We start from the raw sequence: 14,360 nt of genomic DNA on the forward strand, positions 1-14,360 counted from the left end.
CATTTTCCATTAGCCAGAACTGAGTCATATGGCTACACTTGACTGCGAGGAAAGCTGGTAATGTTATTTGGCTATCTGCCTAGAAGGAAAGGTATACAAGGCTGGTGAATGGCTAACCAGTCTCTGCCACAGTCATGTTTTATTTGTTTGTTGTCTCCATAAAGATAATTAACAATTATGCATAGAGTCTGAAAATTCTTCCCTGTGCCGTATATCACACATTGTGTGATAAATGGGCTTTTAAGGTTACTTCACATTGTGATAGTAGTATGTCTAAAGGATGGAAATTTCAACCACAGTTTATGCAGTTTATTATTTTTACCACTGTGTTGAGCTCCTTGAAAGAATCAGATGGTGAGTTCTTTGAGATGGTATCTTTTGTGAACAATACAGCAGCTGAGAAATTTGGGGTAAAAAGTAGCTCGAATGATAGATACCATACTTTACCTCTATCTTTTTTGATGTGACTCTTTCAGTGTACATATCCTTATAGTTACTTTTCGAATTTCGTGCTCACTAAAAAAATATATACCTTGCTGAAAAACTTCTCAGCAACTATTTTCCATCAGTTCTTCACAAATCTTCATAGGAATCATCATTCTCGATATTGGAAATCAAAGACTTTATTAAATATCAAATCATCTAGAGATTTAGTACAGCCCTTTTGTAGTCTGTGATAAAACTATAAGATAAATGATAGAAGCAATCTGAATCTAGCAAGCAATTGTTCTACAGTGATTTTGAGTACTTTAAAAGATGTCCCTTCTTAGTAGTAAAAAAAGAAGAGCACGTATTTTTTTTTTTTTTTCCAGCTAGGTTACCTCCTTTTGTCTCTGAATAGATTCTAGCATCTTTACAATCCAAGTTTTCAGCCAAATTTTCTCTTATAAGAAATTCACTTCCAAAAATGATACTTCCAAGATGAATTTTATATTCTCTTTTTTAGCCACCCCACAAAGCTTGTGGAATCTTAGTTCCCCAACCAAGAGTTGAACCTGGGACCTCAGCAGTAAGAGTGCAGAGTCCTAACCACTGAACCACCAGGGAATTCCCAAGATTTATTTATTTGCTTTTTTTCAATAGCACTAATTCTCTTTTTAAACTGTAAAAAAAATGGCTCTTTTTTTAATGTGTGTGATTGATTTTAAAATGTCAGTGAATAGTGATGGTTTCATGGAACATAGCTTCATGTTTTGTTTTGGTTTGGTTTTTTTATGTGCCAGATGCTAAAATGGAGGCTCATTTACATCACCAAGTTAAAAATCCTATTTGAATTAAGAAACTAGATTCACTGCTGTTTATTACTGATTGGAATAGTGTGGGTATGAAACTTCATGACTGTCATAACCTTTCATCATTTCAGATTGTTATTCCTCATTTATCTTAAGTATGTTCACCAGTTTCAAATTTACTCTTCAAACTTCCTATTTTTATCCATGACCCATTTCAAAATATGTGCTATACTTTACTGTAAAGATATCTATTCAAAGAGGTTGAGTACAGCCCTTTTGATAATAATAAGTACCAAAAGTTATATTAAAATTTTCATGAATATGGATTGGTGAAATAAGCTCTGATTCACATACTAGAACACTCTGTAGCTGTTGGAATGATAAAATAGAGCTACTTATGCTGATATATTATAACGTGTACTTTGTAAAGAATATATGTGTATGTGTTCATATACACACATGTGTGTATACTGCTCATGCATGTTCAAATTTATATAAATTTATGTGCATATATACATATGTTTGGGTATGTATAATATTAGTTGAAAAACATATAGAAGAAACTGTTTCAGTGGTTATGTCCAGAAGGGTGAAGCTAAGGCATGGAATGTGAGTAGGAGCTCTTTATTCTTTATCTTATACCTTTCTTAACTCTTTGAATCTTTTTTACCATGACCATCTGATTTAGCGTATCCTTTACTTCATATATGTATGTATACGTATATATATACACATATGGAATTCATGCATATACATATATATCATATACATATAATATAACCTTGCACCATCTGTCATTAAAGAAGTTTTAATATAACTAAGGAATAAGAATGTTAAAGATGCAGGAAAAGTTCAAGGTCAAAATTATTTTGTAGTGTTTAAATTCTCCCCCCCCCACCTTATTCTATCACTGACTATTCCATTTATCAGCTAAATTCATTCCCACCTGAGAGTTAAGAGAAGCAGCTTCTGTAATAAATGGGAAACTTGTAACTGGGGAGCACAGCCATAACTTTAAATCGGTTGGTATCCATTGAAACTAAATACCAGAAATTAGCAATAGTTAGAAAATAGCCCCAGCCCACTCCCCCTCATGCACCCAGGTTGCAGTGATTGGGATACAAAGAGTGAAGAACTTTTTGGATAAAGCAGTGCTTACTGTGGAAAAACCAAAAACCTTGATTGTAACTAATATTAGATAAGGGTTCCTACTGTTGATATCCTTAGAAGAAATGGAGTAGCCATCATAGTCAGCAAGACTGAAATGCAGTACTTGGATGCAATCTCAAAAATGATAGAATGATCTCTGTTCGTTTCCAAGGCAAACCATTCAATATCATGGTAATCCAAGTCTATGCCCCAGCCAGTAATGCTGAAGAAGCTGAAGCTGAATGGTTCTATGAAGACCTACAAGACCTTCTAGAACTAACACCCAAAAAAGATGTCCTTTTCATTATAGGGGAATGGAATGCAAAAGTAGGAAGTCAAGAAACACCTGAAGTAACAAGCAAATTTGGCCTTGGAGTACAGAATGAAGCAGGGCAAAGGCTAATAGAGTTTTTCCAAAAGAACGCACTGGGCATAGCAAACACCCTCTTCCAACAACACAAGAGAAGACTCTACACATGGACATCACCAGACGGTCAACACCAAATTCAGATTGATTATATTCTTTGCAGCCAAAGATGGAGAAGCTCTATACAGTCAACAAAAACAAGACCAGGAGCTGACTGTGGCTCAGATCATGAACTCCTTACTACCAAATTCAGACTTAAATTGAAGAAAGTAGGGAAAACCAAGAGACAATTCAGGTATGACCTAAATCAAATCCCTTATGATTATACAGTGGAAGTGAGAAATAGATTTAAGGGACTAGATCTGATAGACAGAGTGCCTGAAGAACTATGGATGGAGGTTCGTGACACAGTACAGGAGACAGGGAGTAAGATGATCCCCAAGAAAAAGAAATGCAAAGGAGCAAAATGGCTGTCTGAAGAGGCCTTACAAATAGCTGTGAAAAGAAGAGAAACAAAAAGCAAAAGAGAAAAGGAAAGATATGCCCATTTGAATGCAGAGTTCCAAAGAATAGCAAGGAGAAATAAAAAAGCCTTCCTCAGTGATCAATGCAAAGAAACAGAGGAAAACAACAGAATGGGAAAGACTAGAGAGCTCTTCAAGAAAATTAGAGATATCAGGGAACATTTCATGCAAAGTTAGGCTCAATAAAGGACAGAAATGGTATGGACCTAACAGAAGCAAAAGATATTAAGAAGAGGTGGCAAGAATACACAGAAGACCTGTACAAAAAAGATCTTCACAACCCAGATAATCACAATAGTGTAATCACTCACCTAGAGCCGGACATCCTGGAATGTGAAGTCAAGTGGGCCTTAGGAAGCATCACTATGAACAAAGCTAGTAGAGGTGATGGAATCCCAGTTGAACTATTTCAAATCCTGAAAGATGATGCTGTGAAAGTACTGCACTCAATATGTCAGCAAATATGGAAAACTCGGCAGTGGCCACAGGACTGGGAAGATCAGTTTTCCAGTCCCAAAGAAAGGCAGTGCCAAAAAATGCTCAAACTACTACACAATTGCACTCATCTCACATGCTAATAAAGTTATGCTCAAAATTCTCCAAGCCAGGCCTCAGCAATACGTGAACTGTGAACTTCCTGATGCTCAAGCTGATTTTGGAAAAGGCAGAGGAACCAGAGATCAAATTGCTAACATCTGCTGGATCATTGAAAAGCAAGAGTTCCAGAAAAACATCTATTACTGCTTATTGACTATGCCAAAGCCTTTGACTGTGTGGATTACAATAAACTCTGGAAAATTCTGAAAGAGATGGGCATACACAACCACCTGACCTGCCTCCTGAGAAATCTGTATGCAGGTCAAGAAGCAACAGTTAGAACTGGATGTGGAACAACAGACTGGTTCTAAATAGGAAAAGGAGTACTTCAAGGCTGTATATTGTCACCCTGCTTATTTGAGTTATATGCAGAGTACGTCATGAGAAACACTGGGCTGGATGAAGCACAAGCTGAAATCAAGATTTCCAGGAGAAATATCAATAACCTCAGTAATGCAGATGACACCACTCTTATGGCAGAAAGCAAAGAGGAACTGAAGAGCCTCTTGATGAAGGTGAAAGAGGAGAGTGAAAAAGTTGGCTTCAAGCTCAACATTCAGAAAAACAAAGATCATGGCACCTGGTCCCATCACTTCATGGCAAATGGATGGAGAAACAGTTGAAACAGTGGCAGACTTTATTTTGGGGGACTCCAAAATTACTGCAGATGGTGATTGCAGCCATGAAATTAAAAGATGCTTGCCCCTTGGAAGAAAAGCTATCACCAACCTAGACAGCATATTAAAAAGCAGAAACATTACTTTGCCAAAAAAGGTCTGTCTAGTTAAGACTATGGTTTTTCTAGTAGTCATGTTTGGATATGAGAGTTGGACTATAAAGAAAGCTGAGCACCAAAGAATTGATGCTTTTGAATTGTGGTGTTGGAGAAGACTCTTGAGAGTCCCTGGAGCAAGGAGATCCAACTCGTCCATCTTAAAGGAAATCAGTCCTGAATATTTATTGGAAGGACTGATGCTGAAGCTGAAACTCCAATACTTTGGCCACCTGATGCAAAGAGCTGACTCATTTGAAAAGACCCGGATGCTGGGAAAGATTGAGGGCAGGAGGAGAAGGGGACAACAGAGGATGAAATGGTTGGGTGGCATCACTGACTCAATGGGCATGAATTTGAGTAACCTCTGGGAGTTGGTGACGGACAGGAAGGCCTGGCGTGCTGCAGTCCATGGGGTCGCAAAGAGTCAGACAAGACTGAGCAACTGAACTGAACAGTTATTATTTAGTTGCTCAATCGTGTCTGACTCTTTGTGACCCCCAGGACTGTAGCCCTCCCTGCTCCTCTGTCCGAGGGTTTCCCAGACAATAATACTGGAGGGGTTGCCATTTCCTTCTCCAGAGGATCTTCCCAACCCAGGGATGAAACCCATGTCTCCTATATTGGCAGGTAGATTCTTTACCACTGAACCACCAGGGAAGCCCTCCACCAAATTCATTCTGCCCCCAGAAAAAGATGATGATTTGATCCTAATTATGCTAACTACATTTCAATAGTCTCCAGAGAAAATGTCTGCTTTCCAAAATACAGATCATTAGACTTTATTATACTATTTAGCAACTCCTACCACTGAGAAATCAAGGCTTATCCACTTATCCCAACTTTACCTGATTTTAGCCAGTCCATAGTTTTCTTATAAATTCTGCCCACTCTTTAACCAGATCTACCTGCTAGTCTTGGAGGCTCTCCTTGAACACCATTTCTAGGCCTGTGAATCTTCAAACCTTCGTGGTTACTCTGATCCACTCAAGACAACTCAGGTTCCAGCTGGGACTTGCACTGTGGCATATGCAATTTCTGGGCATTGCACACACTCTGAAGGCCCCATCCACTGCCTCTAGTATTTCAGGTTCGTTCATTTCTGTCACAGCAGATAAAAACCCAGAGGTTCCAAAACCTGCTATGCACCTGAGTCATCATGAAAGTTTATTAAATAAATAGTTTATTGGCTTCTGGGCTACAGTGATACACAGCCAGGTTTGAAATCTCTTCTCTTGGTTCACTGCCCCTGAGTCCTGTGTACTGGAGCACCATGAGGGCTGCCTCAATGCTAGCCTCCTCCTCTTGACAAAGGGGTTCCTATATTCCATTGTGTATAACCATCCTTTTATACCTAAGCTGCTTTCTCTTTCTTTCACTCCCAGTTTCTTTTTTATGAACTATTCAAATCAACTCATTAAAAATAGTATAAAAGATGCCAGTACCAATAGAAAAACCCATGGAGAAGAGAATGTCAACCCACTCCAACCTGGAGAATCCCATGGACAGAGGAGCCTGCCAGAGGAGCCTGGCAGGCTGCAGTCCATAGGGCCGCAAACAGTGAGATACCACTGAGCGACAAACACTTTCACTTTACACCAGTAGAATAACAGTCAAGCCTTTGCTTTAGGTCAGATTGCCCTCTGTTCCTCTGCTCCCTGAGGAAGGTCTAAGCTTCCATACTCTCTTGATTCAGGATAGGAGTCCTATTGATACTTTCCCAATGACCATGAGCAGACACTGAGAAGTTGTCGCCATTAATAGCCACTGAAAGGCCTTTTAGTCCAAACTAAACTTTAGTCCTCATCAGCTGTGAGTCTCAGGATTCTTTGAACCTCCTCTAAGAAGTCTCATTTAGATGGATGTGTTGGTGATATCTTTGTTGGACATTGTTATATTTGTATAGATTTTAAGAAGGAGGCTTCCCTATGATTTACCCAAAAGATAAAGATACACACTCTTAGGAATGAATAGGAAGCCAATGTGAAAATGAAAATCTTCACTTAAGAGGAATGAGTGTGATGGTTTGATTTATAATGTGAGTTGCAACACCTATGAAAATCTTCCTCAGTTTACATAGAAAGATATGATTTTTTTTAAGCAGAAAGGAGATGAGTCAAATACCAATGTAATGTATCTTAAAAACCTTTAAATTGTAGCCAGTGAAGATTTGGAAATTTTTTCATTAATTTTGAGTAAGTAAATGTTAGTCGCTCAGTTGTGATCCCATGGACTGCAGCCCACCAGGCTCCTCTGTCCATGAGATTTTCCAGGCAAGGATACTAGAGTGGGTTGCCATTTCCTTCTCCAGGGGATCATCCCAACCCAGGGATCGAACCTGGGTCTCCTGCACTGCAGGCAGATTCTTTACCAACTGAGCTGCAAGGGAAGCCCTCATTAATTTTATGTGACTATTAATACCATTTCGATGAGTTTGCTAAACATAGAAAGTCTTTAGTAAGTAATTTTACACATACATCATGGGCCTTCCCAGGTGGCGGTGGTGGTAAGAACCCATCTGCCAATACAGGAGACTCAAAAGACACAGGTTCAATCCCTGGGTCAGGAAGATCCCCTTGAGTAGGCCACTCCAGTATTCCTACCTGGAGAATCCCATGGACAGATGATACAATCTGTAGTGTCAAAAAGAGTCAGACACGACTGAGCGACTAACACTTCTCTTCCCTTCATAGTCATTGGAAGTCCTTTATTTTGTTTGCAGCATGCACACACGCACGCCTACCTCATTCATACTCATTCAAATTCATACAGATTTGAAACATAATGCAAGAGAAGACAATGGCACCCTGCTCCAGTCCTCTTGCCTGGAAAATCCATGGACGGAGGAGCCTGGAAGGCTGCAGTCCATGGGGTTGCTGAGGGTCAGACACGACTGAACGACTTCACTTTCACTTTTCACTTTCATGCATTGGAGAAGGAAATGGCAACCCACTCCAGTGTTCTTGCCTGGAGAATCCCAGGGACGGGGGAGCCTGGTGGGCTGCCGTCTATGAGGTCGCACAGAGTCGGACACGACTGAAGCGACTTAGCAGCAGCAGCAGCAGCAGCGGCAGCAGCAGGGAAATAGTCCATTGGGCAGTTATGAGTCTTTGCACTAATCTGGCTATAGTTGCTCATAGGTTCTGAAAATGTTAAATATAATATCATGGCTTTGATTACATATCACATTTTATTTTCTCACTCAAGTGTGATTTGATATAGTTGCCTAGATTTAGCTTCTAATTTACCTACCTTAGACTCTCACTTAAGTATACAGTTACTTTTTCAGTATTGACAAGAATGTGTTACTGTAAGTAGTTCCTAAGAATAGGACAGCATTTTCTAGTTCTCTGGCATTGAAGCCTTTTTGAATGTTATCTTGTTTGCTTATTTGTTTGTGAATCCTCATAGGACAAGGAAAAAGCTCTTGTGTTTCCTTATGGATTTAATCTCTGAAACTTTTACACTGTCACTAATGATGCCCTGGGAGTCCTTGGAGCTCAAATAAGAGGGTGTACAGTTCATACATTTTTATTTAAATGCAACTTTTGCTTTTATATAAGTTTACAATCTGGTAAAGAGACAAGGAAATAAAAAAGATGTAAGAGAAAAGCCCTAGCCAAAGACTTAAATTTGGAGATCAGTAAAATGTGGGTGGTAAAGACATTTAGCTTATTGATCTATATGAACCCATCCATGCATGCAAAGCATGTGAAGAGGGTTAAAGGGAGAAACAGCCAACATAGAAAATGTATACATACATGTATATGTTTATACAAGCTTCTCTGGTGGCTCAGCGGGAAAGAACACCTGCCAGTGCAGGAGACAGGTTCAATCTCTGGGTTGGGAAGATCCCCTGGAGAAGGAAATGGCAACCCACTCCAGTATTCTTGCCTGGGAAATCCCATGGACAGAGGAGCCTGGCAAGTTATAGTCCATGGGTTTGCAAAAGAGTCTGACATGACTTAGCAACTAAAACAACATGTTTTTACATATAAGTTTACTTTTGTGCAGGGAGGGTTACCCAAGCAGTCTTCACATGGCTGTCTCTGCATCTCATGCTGAAGCCTGAAGTTCACAGGCAGGAAGTCAGGAAGAGTCAGATAATAAGTGAGATAGAACCCAATGAGCACAAGCTGGAATTGCAGTCCACAGGGCAAGCCATCAAGTGGGGAGAGAATGAGCAGGCTTGAATTCCCCTAGGATGGACTGAAACCCGTGTCAAGTTCTTGTTGCCTCTGAGCTTACCAAAGAGAATGATCCAGGGCCCTTTATCGAGCTAAACACACACCACTGGTGCGGGAGTCAGAGACGCTGGCAGAAGACCCAGGGGAAATGAGCAATTTCAGGCCCAACTGCTACTTCATGTCAGTGAGGCACGTCGGCTCATCAGTAACAATGTACACATGGTCAGACACACATACACACTCACGCTCCAAAATGGCTGCTCCCTCTTTTCCATCCTTCCACTAGTGTGAGAGAATCTCTCTTGTAGCCTACCCTAACTGGGCACATACAAGACAATGGAATTCTGGGAAATGCAGTTCAGCCTAGTCAAGTCAGACAATTCATTACAAAGCTGTCACAATGTGCAGTCTCAAAGGTGGCAGGCCATGGTGGGTGCCAGGGTGAGGGGTCTGGTAATCATTGTATTTCATGAACATACTGGCGCTCGGAGGATCAGTGAAGGAAGTAATGGAGAGATTAGAGGATGGGATTAAAAAAATCAGCTTATTTATCATCACAACTGTTCCAAGGGCACTGCTTGCCTGTATGTATGCAAATAATTCATTGTGCCTTTCTCTCTCTCCCATCCCAAATAACCATTCCTAATATTGAAAGGAAATATGTCTACTTTCCACTTTTTTTCAGGCCATATTTCTCTAAGATGAATAGTCTTGATTGTTCCAGTGAGAATAGAGGCTCTCTGAAAATTTTAAGAAAGTAATTGAACAAAGGGAAGTGACAGTGCTTGCCTTAATAAAGTAGAAAGCATAAATACTGTTCCCACCTCTTGTTTGGCTCTCTAAGAAGAACAAGTGTTGCTACAGGTTATAACCTTATTTCTTGTTGGGGGCGAAAAAGAACTCTTAAGTGGAAGGGTTTCATTCATACTGTACCAAACCCCTGTTTTTGGAGTAAGGTGATGGAAAGAGGAGAGCTAGCCTAAAAATGAACACACTTTCAACAAGGCTAATTTTAAAATTTTACCTGTGTTGGAAAAACCCATAGTCCCTAACTATGGATGAGAAAGATGTCTCCTCTATTAATTAATTAATTAAGTTTTAGCTGCACTGTGTCTTCAGTGCTGTGTGGGCTTTCCCTCTCGAGTTGTGGTGAGCAGGGGCTCCTCTTCATTGTGGTATGCATGTGGTGTACAGGCTTTTCGTTGTGGTGGTTTCACTTGTTTCAGAGCATGGGCTCTAAGCATGTGGGCTGCAGTAGCTGCGACTCTGGCTTAGTTGTTCCACAGCAGGTGGGATCTTTCCAGACCAGGGATTGAGCCTGTGTCCCCTACATTGGTAGATGGATTCTTAACCACTGGACCACTAGGGAAGCCTGAAAGGGGTCTTCTCTAATACATATGTTAATGCTGTGATTCCAAGGAGTATCACTAATCTATAGTCTTTACAGCTGTACTTTTCTCAGCATATTTCAAGTCGCAGAGCAGATCTAGATTGAGGGAGAGGTGTTTCTTCAACAGCCTTCTATGACTGTAAACTGTTGGAGAAAAGAGTTAGAAGAAGATGGTGCATGGTCTGCTCTGCTACCTTGAAGTAGAATGTATGATGACATGTTAATGCTATTGTTAACTTTTTGCCTAAATTATAAAAGCGTTATTTCTACATTATATAAATCTTGAAAAATAAAGGCAAAGAAGACAAGAAAGAAGTAACCAAGATATGTCAAAATGCTTTAAAGCTTCCTCTGTAGAATCTTAAGCATCTTTCTCTTACTTCAAATGAATAAGTCAAGGAGAATATCTTTGGACTAAGTAGTGCTAGAAATAAGTATTAATTAAGTAATGTTTTAGCACTGCAATTTTCTGCTCACAAGAATCTGGTTGGGTTTAATAGCTTTATTAATTTTGTCTTAACTTTTGCTATAATTATGTTGCTTTACTGTGTGATGGGCATGGTCATGGCAAATTAAAGTATCAGATTGATCAAGTTAATCAGATCAATGAGTATTTTGATTAACTCAAGATGCTGTTTGATTCAGAAGGCACATCCTATTAGCAAAACTTGCCATTAACTTTTCAATACAGCATATTCCAACAGCTAGCACCAAGGAGTTAATGTTATAAAATATCATCCAGATATGAACAAATGACTTTATTTTTTTGCTCTATCTTGGGCTGTGTAAAAGTAACCAGGGTTTCCTGGAAAACATTTAGAAGTAATTGCTTTATTTTACCTATATCGATTAGGGGTATTTAAGGGCATTCTTGCTTGAGATTCAAGTGTTAGGGGGTAAAAAACAGCTTATTAATGTAACTACAGGTAGAACAACAGTCATGTGAATGATTCCAGAAAGATGTGGAGGAAGCATTCATCTGTCTTCAATGATACAAGTGGTCATTTTTCTAAAGACAAGATTCCGTTATTTTCATTTACTTCTATAACTTTCCACCTAGAGAATTGCCAATATTAAAACATAAATTAAAAATCATAGAATAATAATAATGGGCACAAAAATAGACTTCAGAAAATCATATACCTTCTGTAGGTAAGAAAGTTTAAAGATATTCTCAAGCGATAACTTTTATTAGATGCTGGCACGTCTCAGATGCTGCATTATAGTCTCTTTTATTGAGGACATCTTGACGGTTATAAAACTTCTGGATCAGCATCTCATAAGCCTTGCATAAGGCAGTTGTGATTAAAAATCACATGGAAAACCTCTCAATAGCTTACAGAAAAGCAACTAGTCTGGTCTGGTATTGGGGTATGTGTGAGTTTTAATAAGATGCTGGTTTTTGCTAAAAGGGCCAAAAGTAAAGATAACCCCATGAGGGAGAATTGAATTATAGAAAGTGAGATTGGGAACCCCAAAAGGAAGGAAAAAATTAGTAATAACACCACAACTTCAGAAGAAATTGCAGGTTGAGAGACAATAAAAATACTTTTAAGCATGGGGGGAAAATATCTCCTTGAACCTGAGGTTCTGAGATCAGGAAAGAGGCATGAAAGTGAGAACAGCAGGGTTGCTTTCAACTGATTTTAAAGACACCAGTGGTAGAATAGACTGAGAAGGGAGATACAGGTTCCAAGAGAATGACATGTCTTTTTCAAGAATGAAAAGAACTGAAAGAAATAGCTGTTTTGCAGGTTGGAAATGAAAATAACAGTGAATTTTTTTAAAGTACTGAAAATACGAATGCTATCAACTTCTGAAACTTTTCCTGATTAACTCAGCATAAAAACTTCAAACTGCTATCATTTCTCCTTCAATCAAATGTGGACCAAGAAACCAAGCTTCATAGTATAGTTTAGGCTCAAAAGCTGTCAGAAGCATTTTACTAAACCACTGTGGAGGAGAGACAAGCACAGAAAGCATTATATAAAACACCAGCAGTTACACTGAGTACTTTTAACATAATGCTGACCAACAATAGCCCTTCTAGGCAGGAACCAAGAAAACACAAAATTGTGAGTTCATTGAATGTTCATTTACATTTTAAATAAACATCATGCCTGAGCTGTCATTATGTCCTACACTAGCTATGTTTTAAAAGCTTATAAAACTTCCTGGAGAATATTTCGTTAACCTTGAAAGCCACATAAACCTAAGGATTATGGCTTATATTTTTTAAAAGATAAGAAAAGCAGGCTTTATGCCTATCCAAATTATCTCTTAAGACCCTGAGTGTTAGGAAACTTAGAGAAGGGTGTTTCATTAAAATGCAGCTATAGCAAAATGTAACTGGAATTGGACCTTTTATTTCAGTGCAGTCAGTCCATTTAAGAAGCAATGAAACAAAATACCCTTTTTAAATCACAAGGTATTATATGTGTTTTAGAGCAGATGATATTGGGACTTCCCTGACAGTCCAGTGGTTAAGACTCTGCACTTCCACTGCGAGGGTTGTGGGTTTGATCCTGATCAGGAAACTAAGATCCCACATGCTGTGTGGCCCCTCAAAAAACCCCAAACCAAAAGAAACAACAACAGCAAAAATAGAACAGATGCTATTGACTGTATTACTGTTGTTGTTTAGTCACTCAGTCATGTCCAACTCTTTTGCGACCCCATGGACTGTACCCTGCCAGGCTCCTCTATCCATGTAATTCTCCAGGCAAGAATACTGGAGTGGGTTACCATGCCTTCCTCCAGGGGATCTTTCCATCCCAGGGATCAAACCTGCATCTCCTGCACTGGCAGGCGGCTCCTTTATCAGTGAGCCACCAGGGAAGCCAATTGACTATATTACCCTTAAGTAAACCAAAACCTAAGTAAACTCCTTATAGTTTTCCTCCAGTAAAAGCTACATTCTTTCTTAAAAAGAGACTCATTTCTATGTTATACTTTCTTCCTCAAAAAGAGCATTTGTAGTTTTCTGTTTCTGTATTTTGTATATAGGTATTGTGGGAAATTATTAGAGGATTAGCAGGAGGTAAATGTGGTTCTTGTCTATATCAGTAAGCAGATTAAATTATTTGGTATAGTGGCATGAATATTATTCTGTCACACTGCAGCCTGGGAGAGAAGATTTTTTAAAAAAATCCTTTCTAAAGGTATTGGATAACAAGGTACCCCAAAATACAATGTCTTTAGCAAACTAGATGTGTATTTCTCTCACCAAATAGACTAATATAGAGAAGTTCAAACCGGTGGATGATTCTGTTTCATGATGTCATTCAGGGACCCAGGTCCATTACACCTTATTGCTCTACCATTTTTGTCTTCATCTGTATGACAGAAACCAGTTCACTGGCACATCTGCTTTCCAGCCTACAGAAAACAGGGAGAAAGAAAGTCCAGGGCTGAGGCTTCATCATAAAGGAGATGAATGCAAAATTGTATACATCACTTCCTCATACATCTCATTGGCCTGATCTCTGTCGTTTGGCCACATCTAGGGACTTCCCTGGTGGCTCAGATGGTAAAGTGTCTGCCTACAATGCGGGAGACCCGGGTTCAATCCCTGGATCAGGAAGATCTCCTGGAGAAGGAAATGGCAACCCACTCCAGTATTCTTGCCTGGAAAACCCCATGGATGGAAGAGCCTGGTGGGCTACAGTCCACAGGGTCACAAAGAGTCGAACACGACTGAGCGACTTCACTTTCTTTCTTTCTTTCACCTGCAAAGGAAACTAGGAAATATCATCTGTAGCTTGGTAGCTGTGTGTCCATCTAAAATTTGGGGGGTTATATTACTCAAAGGAAGAAGGCTAATAGACACTGAGAGGCATTTATTGATCTCTGCCTCAATAGATACCAGTTGGTATTTGGAGAAGACAGACTAAGCACAAAAAAGTTGGCAGCATCTTCACTCAAGAACATGGCAACCTCAGTGTAACAGTTACCCTTGCATAAGCTGTTGGGGCCAATACTCTTCACCACCACCACTAAAATGCCTTCCTTTCCTCCTCGTTTCATTTTCCATCTCATTCCTCCTCTTCCTACTCCTATTTTTCCTCTACCTCTGTTATTTTCTTTCTTGCTTCAGTTGCTTTTGAAACTAAGGTCTACTGAATTTGCTGGCCACAGACAAA

General features: G+C 39.5%; 1 protein-coding gene and 1 non-coding gene across 2 annotated transcripts in view; one reads left to right on the top strand and one right to left on the bottom strand.

Moving 5' to 3' along the window:
- IL1RAPL1 (interleukin 1 receptor accessory protein like 1) overlaps positions 1–14,360 on the top strand; it is a 1,455,753-nt gene that overhangs the window by 1,371,072 nt on the left and 70,321 nt on the right. The gene's annotated exons all lie outside the window — the stretch shown is intronic.
- TRNAK-CUU (transfer RNA lysine (anticodon CUU)) lies at positions 975–1,047 on the bottom strand. Its single transcript has one exon. It is a non-coding gene; the product is annotated as a tRNA-Lys (tRNA).

This window comes from Ovis aries, chromosome X (genome assembly GCF_016772045.2).
Source record: "Ovis aries strain OAR_USU_Benz2616 breed Rambouillet chromosome X, ARS-UI_Ramb_v3.0, whole genome shotgun sequence".
NCBI lineage: Eukaryota > Metazoa > Chordata > Mammalia > Artiodactyla > Bovidae > Ovis > Ovis aries.